We start from the raw sequence: 12,454 nt of genomic DNA on the forward strand, positions 1-12,454 counted from the left end.
ATGTGACTGTTGTTGTTAATGTAAAAAAAAACACGGACAGAAGTGGATGATGTTCTGAAATATCATTAGGAGAAATCGACTTTTATGTTTAACATATTTGTTTAAGGTACACATGCCTAACTTCTTGTACATAAAATGGCACATGAAGACTTCCGATAGCTGTTGTAAATTATGAATGAAGTCACACCAAGAAAATGTCTGACTCATTCTGCTAAAGATGAAGAAGCTGCAACAGGCGGACTACAACCTACAACACCCTCTGGATGCAGCACACACTAGCTTGAAGGAGGACGCGGTAGACTGATATGGGGATATGATGCCCTCTACTGGCCACTGTTCTTTACTGACCCTGGATCAGCCTCTGGGGCGCAGTGCACTCCCTCTTCCTACCACACTGATCTGCACTGTGCCAGTGGACGGTGCAGCACAGATGATCTGATCTAAAGCTGGTGTTCGTCCAAAAGGTGGAGTTATGGTGAATGTCAGGAGCAATGGGACATGCAATTTTGAAGTGTACATGTATACAAGATATATGCTTATATGCTTTAATGACTGGTTAGAGGTGTTTTTTAAAAGCTTTCATGCTGTTTATATATCTGTGGAACCTATGAGATGAAAGTATTAACAATGTATTACATTTGCACTTACTGCTCAAAGGTGAATACCACTGTTTGTGAAATGCAGGTCCTGTGTTTTTGACATAACATGACAATTGACGAAGCACAGACCTCTGCTTTTTTTTCTGATTCCTTCGTGTTTCACACCAAAGGCTTCTAGAGTATCTGGAAGGTTTGTGAGACTGTGCACTGTTGTGTAGGGCTACAAATTATGTTTTTTTAATTTTGTATTATTATTGGTTGCTATTATAAAAAAAAATGTGAAACATCTCTATAATAATGTTCCACGGATCAAGGAGATGTATCTATTGGTTTGTTTTATTCAACAAGTTGTGTTATATATGACAAAGAAGGGCAACAAAGCCTTACATGTGAGAAGTGTCTGGAATTTTTACTTGGAAAATGACCAACACTGAATTAATGATCAATATAGTGCTGATGATTTAAAAGCTTACCACTGCATTTCTAAATGTATTCACTATTTCTGTCCATTGGTGTGCACAGAAAATGTTGGATACTGTAAATGTCTTAAAGATGAAAAATGATTCCCTCTGATCAAATGTTACCTTGTTACAGCAGGTGTCATATGGGTCAGAGACAGTAGTAGCACTTCCTCCACCATCACAGTGTAGCAGGCTGCATCGGACATGGTAAGATGTTGAAGCCAAACTTTGCCCAACACCTTAACCACACAGGGTTCTTTCATTGTATGTTTTTTGTAGCACGTAAAATATATTTCCAGATACTCTAAGAACCTAAATGCTATTATCACACTGCTGTTAGATAAAATGAGGTATCTCAACGATCCAGAATAGCAATGTTGAGTATGAACCTATCCTTAATTAAGCCAAGCAGGACCTGTAAATGAAAAAAAACAGTCATATTTCAGAATAGTTTCTATTGTTTTTAAGGCACATCATGCATAGGGATACACCGTTAGGATATATCTCTGTATTGAGAATTAAACCACTGTGTTATTGTGTAATGGCTGGTTTTCATTATCACTGTGATGCTGACGAGAGAGGGAAACACACTGAGGGAAAAATTATGCAGATATCATCGTGTTTTTTTGCCTTTAAAGCAGGATTTTGTTGAGCAAGCATGTGGTGATTCAACGCTGCCCTGCTTTTTCTTCATGCAGTAGCACAAATTGACATGAGGTGAAAGCTGGTTGTATCCACAGCCTTCTGCTGTAGTTGGCTCTGCTGTTAAAGTTTTGGGGGAGGTGCCTTGCTCAAGGGCACCTCTGCAGAAGCTGTTGCAGAAGATCAAAGTATTTTTCTTTAGACGACTAACTGACCCCATCGTGACCACTGTGACTGTGGCCAGCCTAGACTCGCTCCTTCCATTTCTTCACTTGCATAATTATTTTTCCATTTTTAATTTTTTAGAACCGTTCGATAATCAATCGGTTGCCTCGTAAACTGCGGCAATTCTTTCATTTTTCATGGCTGTACCTCTTTGTTTTTCCCTCTCTACCCCCAGCTATTGTTTCCTTTTGCCTCTACACCAATTACATAAAAGGGTTGCTATGCTTGCTTCTGCATAAAGCCTAGACTTATTGCACATGACCATATTTGTAAAAAATAAAAAAATAAATGAAAAAGAAAAAGAAAGTAAAACAAATGCTTTTCAATGCTTCAATGGAACTGATGCTGTATACTCTTGAGTTATATAATTCAATAGCTTATGTGATAAGACCACTGTTCTTGAAAGTGTCGACGTATGTCACTCACTTTCCTCTCAACATCAATAAAACTTTTGACATGGGTTCATTTCACACCTTGTGCTCTGATGATCTGCCTCGGGATTTGCATCTATACACCTTGTGTAGTTGAATGGTTAAGTAGCCTATCTTTTTCTATTCAGTTTGTCAGCTTTGCTATATATTGGGATTGCATTATACAGATATAGTTGAAAATAAGGCCTAATTTTGATGTAGATTTTACACGAGTGCTCACTTATGGCAGCATGCATAAGGAGTGTTTTTTGCCGGCTGGTCTCCGTGATGGAGGGAACCGTTGTAAGTGAATGCACACTGCACTGCGGTGAACCACTGGGTGTTAACCAGGCTCCCTCCTCAGTCACGGCAAGCCAGCACAGCCTCAGGGCAACAATTGATCAGTGTTGTGTATGTATGTGTAGGCATATGTGTGTGTGACTGCGTTTATCAGAATATGGTGTATGCATGAAGGTTAGTTACTGTATATCATAACCAGCCTGAAAAAATAGCATATAAATGTAAGATTAAATTGTTATACGAAGGAAAGGGAAGTTAAGCATACCTAAGGTAAACTGTTGTCTCCAGAATCTGGCCTGTGTCACATTAATATCTTCTGTTTTTGGTCAAGGTCAAGAATACATTAGAATGAAGTAAAAGCCATGAAGATGATATGTACGTGGAGCCTCAATAAACATGTAACAATTAAAATAGAGGATAAAACAATGTGCAATTAAACTTTTGCATAACACAAATCTATTACAAAACTATAATTGCTTTCTGAAATGTAATCCAGGACTCAATTTGAGCACAAGATGCCAAAGATTTTCATAGTAAATAATAATGTGTTTGTGTGTGTGTGTGTGTGTGTGTGTGTGTGTGTGTGTGTGTGTGTGTGTGTGTGTGTGTGTGTGTGTGTGTGTGTGTGTGCGGCGGTGTGTTTAAAAGACAGAGCGTGAGAATGAGAGGTGTTACATTAGGAAGGCAAACATCAAACATCCACAGGTCAATAAAACTAAAAAGCATGAGCACTCTGCTGTCTGACTTCCAGGAATGAGATATTTGTGTGTGTGTGTGTGTGTGTGTGTGTGTGTGTGTGTGTGTGTGTGTGTGTGTGTGTGTGTGTGTGTGTGTGTGTGTGTGCTTGCGTGGGTATGTGTGTGTCAGTGTGTGAGAGAGGAAAGAGAAAGCTGTCTCCTGATGAATGAAGCCTGTGTAAACAATTGAGATTAAATGGGGACTTGTGGTTGTTGTGGCCACTTTTCTGTAATAATAAGACTTTTACTGGGTGCGAGAGAGAGAGAGAGAGAGAGATAAAAAGAGAGAGAGAGAGAGAGAGAGAGTGTGTGTGTGTGTGTGTGTGTGTGTGTGTGTGTGTGTGTGTGTGTGTGTGTGTGTGTGTGTCTCTCTCTTTCTGTCATCTGTCTGTGTATGATGCTTGTGCGTGCGTGCGTGTGTGGGTTGAGTGGATCTCTCTTTTCACCATCACCATTACTACATGAAAGACCTGTCACTCTGTATTAGCTCTCTCCAGCTCTCCCTCGCCCCTCTCTGTGTATGTGAGCGAGAGAGAGAGAGATAGAGAGAGACAGAGGGAGAGGGAGAAAAAGGGGTGAACTGGGCAGCAAAGCCATTTTAAAGCTATTGAAGGTCATTGTCTGCTCAGTTTTGTGAATCCTCTAACTGATGTGTGCCACTGGCAGCTCAGGTCCATTTTTATAGATCTGTGAATTACATAATTCAGTCTGAATTAAAACAAAGAGCGACATCCCCCATCACTGAAGTCACTGCACAAATATAATTATGACAATGGCAGTCAATTATCACAATTATTAAACAGTCCCAGCTGAGTTTACCTTCTCCATAGATACTCTCTCTCTCTCTCTCTCTCTCTCTCTCTCTCTCTCTCTCTCTCGCTCGCTCGCTCTCTCTCTCTCTCTCTCTCTCTCTCTCTCTCTCTCTCTCTCTCTCTCTCTCTCTCTCTCTCTCTCTCTCTCTCTTTCTGCAGGGCTGCGCTCGTGCTGCATTTCCCAGAACTACCAGGGCGACCCTCATCATCATCACCGCCACTACCATATAGGAAAATTGTTCCATTGGCGCTCCATCGAGTGGCTTCCCAGCAACAACAAAAAAAAGATATCGACATCAATAACACACACACACACACACACACACACACACACACACACACACACACACACACACACACACACACACACACACATATTCACATACATTCACACGCACGCACATAACCTGGTCATGGCTAATAGGCTACTTACAAGAGCACAGCACTGCGCGCGCGGCACACGCTCCAATAAGCACATCCAGACCAATTCCCTCAATATGAGAGAGGGAGAGAGAGAGAGAGAGAGAGAGAGAGAGAGAGAGAGAGAGAGAAATGGTGTGGGGGTTAAACTATATCGCTGTGATCTTGTGGCACAACATAGGCTATTGCAGCATATTTTATCTCGTGTCTTATCTTCAAACATTATCCGTGCATCGCTCGCATCATTGAGGAGTTTTGGTGGGATGCGACAAGTTGCTTGCGTCGGGCTCCGTGTGGGAGAAATAGATCGAGGAGAAGCAGACAAGCAGGCAGGCGAGCGCGCGTCCAACCTGAGGGGAGGGGGGAGACGCATTCTCCCACAGTACACACAAGCAGCGGCCACATCCTCTCTCTGTAGACAAATCCGTATTCAGTGACGTGTTTTGTATTAGCCCCTTTTTTAAATGCACGTTCAAGACGTTTCCATCACTGGACGATGATTTTAATTTGTATCAGCAATTGAGAATCCAGACCCTCGCCTGCTTATTATTGACATCGGCACCAATTATCCCTCTGTAGTTATATTTATTTATTTATTTATTTTTCGCCTCGATCGACCCGTTATTCAGCCCATTCACCGTCCACCCCCTATCTCCCCTTTTTCCCTCCATCTCCTTCTCTCTGGGAGTGCGACGCGCTGCGAATCTCTGAAATAGAAAAGCCTGCAGGTAAGTCCTCCACGAGCTTCTTTGCATGATTATAAATTACACTGTTGTCTATTTTTTTTATTATTTATGATTATTTTGCAGCTTAACGGATCACTGTTGTAATTTACCAGCCACATTGATTTGTTTCTCATTGCCTGCAACTTAGCCCACTAACTGACAGTGCAGACTAGGCTACGGAATTTACTGGAAAACGAATAAAATAAATAAAAGATAGAACTCCTAAGACTATTGCACTGCGATTCAATGCTGAATGATATTTTCCCCCACCCATTTCAACGGGGCCTATAATTAGCGACGTATAATATGCAAATTAAACCCTTATAATAGCTCGTTTTCTCGCTGCATCCGCACCGGAGTTGTTGGGCTAAAATGTGTGGTGTGTTGTATAGTGCTGAAATGCACGGCCACTCATCCCATCTGGACCTCATTCTGTGGACGTGTTTTCCCTAACGTGTGCTTTGCGTCCCAGACCGCTGAGTTCTCTCTGTGCCGGCCGCTTGATGCTAGGCGTCCATTTTCCACTGTGTATAGCCTATGCAGGCAGAGTGAAGATGTGTGTAGCTTAGGCCACTCTATTAATGAATGCACCGCAGTCCGCATCACTATTCTTGAGCTTTGTATGCTCTCGGGCCGTATAGCTTTCTGCCTGTATGTGTCTAATCAGTGGTGTGCCCAGCTGCTGCTGCTGGATCAGCTCACAATGCAGGGCCAGTATCTTCTAGCTTCTTGTTGGACCTGGGCCACGTCATGTTATCTGAAGCGTTATGAGATTCATTTTCCCCTCGGCCCACCGTCTCCTCTCACTAGCCCAACCTGTGCTCGGTGTTCTGACAGATTCAGAGGTAAAGGGCACCAAACATCTGGCGCCCTATCAATCAATCATTCATCATCAGCACCAAAGCTCGGATAACATCTGGGCAAAAGGTGGACTGAAATGTCTTGAATTGCTCTAGGAGTGTGCACTGCAGCATTCAGGAGCTGCCGTGCACAATCCAAAATCAAGGTATAGTGAGTTCCTCTAGCTGTCTTCGCTGCATGGGGCTGCAGCCCATGAGAGGAACGTCTCTGAGTGTTTTCTCTGGGGGTTTCTATCGTCTTCTGTGGAATAACCAAATGTGATCACTTTCTGTCAAGGTTTTCTCCTCTGTGCTGAGCTTTTTGATTAAGGAGCTGCATCTCGGAGCGCTGTGGCCTTTTAAAAGTGTCCATCAGCACCTTCTCCTTTTTAGCTCTCATTTCACCTGCCACAAATAATACCCCTTTCACGTCTATATCAAGTGGTTTACATATTTGTGTGGTGATTGATAGTACAATAGTAGTTCAAGTTTGATTCATTGTGATGGAATGCAATGAGTTTTTACATTTTTGAACAAGAACCTTAATTGAACAATGATTTAATTCGTAAAACCATGTAGATCACTGAAACGATTTAAACTCTAGTTTGCTAAATAACTGCAGGATTATGACTTCATTAAAGTTTAACACTTTCACTTTGTTGCATCTTAAAGGACAAGTATGGTTGATTATTTTGCAGTGATCAAACCTTTTCCAAACAGTGACAAGGAAGTTTTTTGCATCATGGTGCTGCCATGGACCGCTCACCTCTCCATCAGTGATCATTGAAGCTGTCATTGAGGTGTGCTTGGCCACAGCACCTTTTGGTCACGCCCTCTCAGTACCTCCTCCTCCCACCTGGTAAACACTGTCTGTACTATGTGTGAGGCCTTGATCATTGTCTTTTGGATTACTTTCAAAACCTCTCAGCCAGCGCTAAGATCTGCATTTTTACGCTGTAAGGTGACTCATTGCAGTCAATACTGTTGCGTGGCCCACACAGGCTGTAGTTGTTATTTTAGCGCCGGCCAAATCATAATCGTCTAAAGCGCAGAGCGGTCCAGAACAATCAGACATAAGGTCTGTAACTTCTGCATGTTTTCCACTAGTTTCTGCTCCATTTGGTGGTCAGGTCCGTTCATCTCTTTTTCATTTGTCTCTCTCTGAGGAGGAACAATTCTGCAACGATCATCACATCTGTCATGTAGCTATTGTTCGGAGGATCAATGCCTCTGCTGCAATTTTCTTGACGGTCTACAGTAAGGCTTCACAATGTTCCCTCCTCTGTTCAGTCGTGGGCTCAGGAGGAAACACAGCATTGTGTGAGAGGAACAGACAAAGATTTCTCAATTAAAAAAGGATCCCAGGGTCCCAAAACAGGCCTTGATTAGTAAAATACCACAGTTCAAACCAAAATGTCTAACTTCTGATCAACAACAAACTCCTGCATATTTTTTGTTCTTTAAGTAAATTGGAACATAAAACACAAAAATGCTTATAATGTCAGGCTGTTATCCAAGGCTCTCTTATTGACTCTGTCTCAGTGTCTGTGTGACCCATGCGTCATAAACCTCCCTCTTTGGTGTCTTCTAAGTATTTCGCTTATGTGTGCACAGACTCAGAGGTCCAGGTTTGTTTCAATTGAGCCGTAGTGTATCGATGGTTTGTTGTAGCCAACCTGTGGAGAGGCACAAAATGTAAACATACAGCAGACACAGTGTAACACATGTCTGACAGGTAAGCGTGTTCACTGGACTGGACTGACTCAAGCCTCTTCACTCATTAACAACACGTTGTGAATGTGTGAGAGAGAGACTCAGTGTAGACTGTATACAGTTTATGAAGACAATCAGACATTTTTACCATTTCAATGATTTATGCCAAATGATAATCACTTTTCACTGGCCAAGAAACCTGTGTTGACCCGCTAAGATCCGGCTTTTGTGCGCAATGGAAATGGTTACGCCCGGCATTTAAACCAGGGTCAATTGACTTTGCAGTAGACACAGGTTTTTCTCACCCTGGCCTCAGCTCAGCTTTCAGTGTAAACGTATAAGAACAGGGTGAACTTGCTAATTTTGGTGGAAAAGAGGTATAACTCACCTGCCTGAGTTCCTTCAATCTTAGTTGCAGTCGCTTCAAAGAGGATGATGAGAACAGAGAGGTTGTAAACCTGTCTGATAGCACTAAAGTGATTAGGCGATCGATCAGTAAATTGATTTGACGAAAAAATTATCTTGAAAAATTACGAAATGGATCTCTGTTGCATCGAATGGCAGGATAATAATCTCAAAACATTAAAAAAACATATATCGAAGGGCCCATCATGAGTCAGATCTGCTATCAGAGAGCACTTTAGGAGTGTCTTTATGCATGTGCATGGTTGCACATGCTCGTGTGTTTAAGCATATGTTCATGGGTTCATGAGCGTCAGGTAATCCAGAGACACTTTATTTTGGGAGCCTCTTAGACCAATACAAGGTGTGACTGTCACTGGCTCCCCAGGCTGTTCTGCTCAGACAGGCAGAGACTTTGTCACATGCAGCCTGAGAATCTTGGTGGACTCTTGGCATGGGCTTAATGGAAATTCTGCTATGCTTTGAAGTGCCTTTTAAAGATGACCTATTTTATGATTTTATTGTCATCATTTGGAGAGTTGTGTGGGGGTTTGAGGCTGCATATGTGCTTGCATGCCAAGGTTCTTTTCTGCATGTTGATCTTTTTCTGTACACCTGCGTGTGTGTGTGTGTGTGTGTGTGTGTGTGTGTGTGTGTGTGTGTGTGTGTGTGTGTGTGTGTGTGTGTGTGTGTGTGTTTGCTGACATGCATGTTTCCGTGGTGTGTGTGTGTGTGTGTGTGTGTGTGTGTGTATGTGTGTGTGTGCGTGCGTGCGTGCGTACGTGCGTGCGTGCGCCAGCTGTGGGATCTCAGCAATGAGCTCAGGTGGCCTTTTCTCATGATTAAGGAAAAAATCATCTCAGCTACAAGAGTCACTGTTCAGGATATTTAGCCGTGTTTTCTTAATGTTTCACTGCTTACGATCAAGCACTCAGAATAGAACACGCTGCTTGTATTTTTAGAGCTGTCATCCATAAGTCGGACCGGCACATCTTATTTCTTCTGCAACTACTTATTTCTTCTCGCGCTAGAAAAACAAGTTGTGTTTCTGCATTGAAATATTCCCACATGCTTCTCACAGGACCATTGCCTTTCACATGTGTGGGTGAAAAAAAACTTATTACAGATGTCATCATTTATTCAACAAGCAGTTTGGTAGTTGATTTATGCAATGAATAGCTAATGGAGCAGCTGCTACAAAATTCAAATCTCCTGTGTGATTTATGGCTGCATTATTCCAGTCACAACTGTGTGTGCTTGCATTTTATCCAGGGTATTCTGGCTTGATGGCAATGAGTCACGCAGGTAGATCTGATTACATCTGAAGTTTGCTGACAAGTGAGGGCCTAGTCCCGTAATGGTCCCTCCAGCTAGCTAGCCCAGAAAGCTAAGCGCCTGGTCTTTGTTGCTGCAGTTTATCCTGCTGAAGATAATTGGCCTGTGGCTGGCCCAGAGTCCTCTGAGTGTTGCAAACATACGATAAAAGCATCACACTACGGGTAAGTCAGCTCTGGGAAGATCACATCTATGGAACAGGCAAACATGTTCTTATATTTTCTAAATGCATGCAGTCTTTCTCAGTCCTAAATCACCCCAGATTTCTCACCAGTCCTGCTAAACCCGAGCCATGAAATGTACTGAGGTGGTGAGGTAGTCAAACCTTATCTTTCACTTCACTCGCCATGGTTGTTAAAATTGTATTGCACTGATTCGTTTATACTCCTCGAACATTGTTGGACTCACAATAATTACAAAAATATTAAAATCTATGTAACTTAACCATTGAGACCGTCTTATTTGTATTCCTCGCATTCTTCTTTCTTGTCAAGACCCAGCGCCTACACTACCCACAAAGCAACTTGACCGTCAAAGGTTCGTTCCGTTCAGTAATGTAGCCTCGAGACGTTTCACTTCTCTGTAACCCTACACAAACAGATTTTGTTTTTTTGCGTTTTCATTAGTCTTCAGCCCTCAAGCAACACTGAAACAACAGACTTTGATTGGTGGAGTTCCCTGCTAATGTTTGCTTTCACCCTTCTCTTGACATCTCACATGTCACAATGGTATAACACTGTTTAATTGGTACAATTTTTTTTACTTCCTTTCCAATTTAAACCGTAATATCCTGAAGCACCTTTTGTGTGTGTCAACAGTGTTTAAATTGATACAACCTTGATAGACTGAACCGTTATCTTCTGCGTATGGCCACATTTAAGATATTTTTGATATAACCATTAAATATGTTTTAAAGGGAGGCTGAAATAAAGTTTGCTGCTCTCTGAAAGAAGCCAGACTACCCTACCCTACCTTCAAAAATAGATACATATATACAATACCCTTACCCATATCTCCCCCCTCCCCCAATAATCTTTGTGCATTCCTTTAGTCTAACCCTTTTAGTAAAACTCTCACGCTTTTCTTTTTTCTTGCCCTCTTGTTCTTTCACACTCTCTTGCTCATATTCCCTTTGTTCCCCTCTTTCTTAATTATTGGTGGAAAATAGAAATTACAGATAATTAAATGACAATTATGATCTCCTACACAGGGGAATAACTCAGTAGGTTATAGTTAAGGTCATTCATTAAATACAGAGAGTCAAAGACCACACACACACACACACACATGAGCGTTTTTTGGCTTTGAAGATAGTGCAATTCCTCCTGGATATGTATTTTCCTCAGGGAGAGGCAGTATGTTGATTGGGTTGGAAGGTCATACTACAACTCACACATTCACACACAGACTTACGCAATCCCACTCACTTGTTTGCCTGCACATATGAACCCACAGTGTATAAATAAGTCACACAGTGGTGGTGTCGTTTGACAGTTTACATAATAAGGAGCCTGAACGCAGAGATACGAGGCCAGCTGTCTAACTGAGGGGAGCTAAGGGGAACGTTACTGGGATTCAATATGATCGGACTAGACCCATCCTCAGATGCACCGCAGAGGAAATGTGTGCACACACGTATAAGAACACATACAAACCCACCGTTCTCTCCCTCCATCTCTCTCTCTGTGTGTGAGGCAGCTCTGTTTTGGGTCTCACAATGCAAACAGGATGTAACCTATTTTGATCACGGTGCCATATTGCATCATCAAATATTAACAGACTTGACTGCATTGCATTATGTCTGCTAAATAACGTTTGTTGAATAATGTGTGCTGCTTTATCATATCCTTGTATTCATCCATGTATCAATGAAATACACGCAAAGAGGCAGGTTACTTCTCATTCATTGTCTTTTGTGTGTGTGTGTGTGTGCGCGTGTGTTTGTGTATGTTTGTGTGTGTGCCTGCGTGCATTCGTGCATGTGTGTGTGTGTGTGTGTGTGTGAGAGAGTGAGAGTGAGTGTTTGTGTGTATGTGGGAGCATCTGTGTCGCTGCGGTCACACACAAATCTATTGATAGAGCATTAGTGCAGTGGCCCGTCTGTCTGTCTGCTGTCTTTCAGTCGGTCTGTCTGGGTTTCGGAGTTGATACTCATGTTAGTGTTTTTGAAATATTCCCACTCATTTCTGCCTCTTTCTTTACGGTTTCTCTCTCTCTTTTTCACTGCTCTCTCTGCCTCTTTCTCCCTCTATCTCTTGCCTGCTCCCCCCCCCCCTCCTCCTCCTTTCGCGCTATGCTGATCCAGACTTTGGAATTCAATGTTGCTATGGTAACAATGTCGGGTTGGTCCTCTCTGCCTCCCCCTCTTGCTCCTCTTATTCAGGCTAGATGCAGTATAACTCGCTCTGGATTCGTTCTGTCTTTAGCCTGCGATAGTACTGTCACTTCAGTAATTACTCTAATCGGCATTAACACCATTCCAATATGGTACTGTTGCATTTAAATTTAGCATCCGTAGGACATATTGCAGATGAGTAGTTACATTAATTGACAGAAAATGAATCCACTACTTTCTGCAACTATTTTGCAAAAAGACAAATCATTTTAATCTTTTTTTTAAGCAACAAGACTGAGAGCCTGCAGTCATGTTAACAGATCTTTGTGGCTGCAGGTGTGTACAGAGGTGATTTTAGGTAAATGCTGATATCGGCACGCTAACATGCTTACAATGACAATGCTAAGATTAGTGTATCGTGTTTGCATGCTAACATTTTTGCAGCATTAACAGCTGAATCTGATGGGGAATTCATTAGTTTTGCAGTAATCTGGTCATA

Source organism: Ammodytes marinus (assembly GCF_949987685.1).
Source record: "Ammodytes marinus genome assembly, chromosome: 13".
NCBI lineage: Eukaryota > Metazoa > Chordata > Actinopteri > Uranoscopiformes > Ammodytidae > Ammodytes > Ammodytes marinus.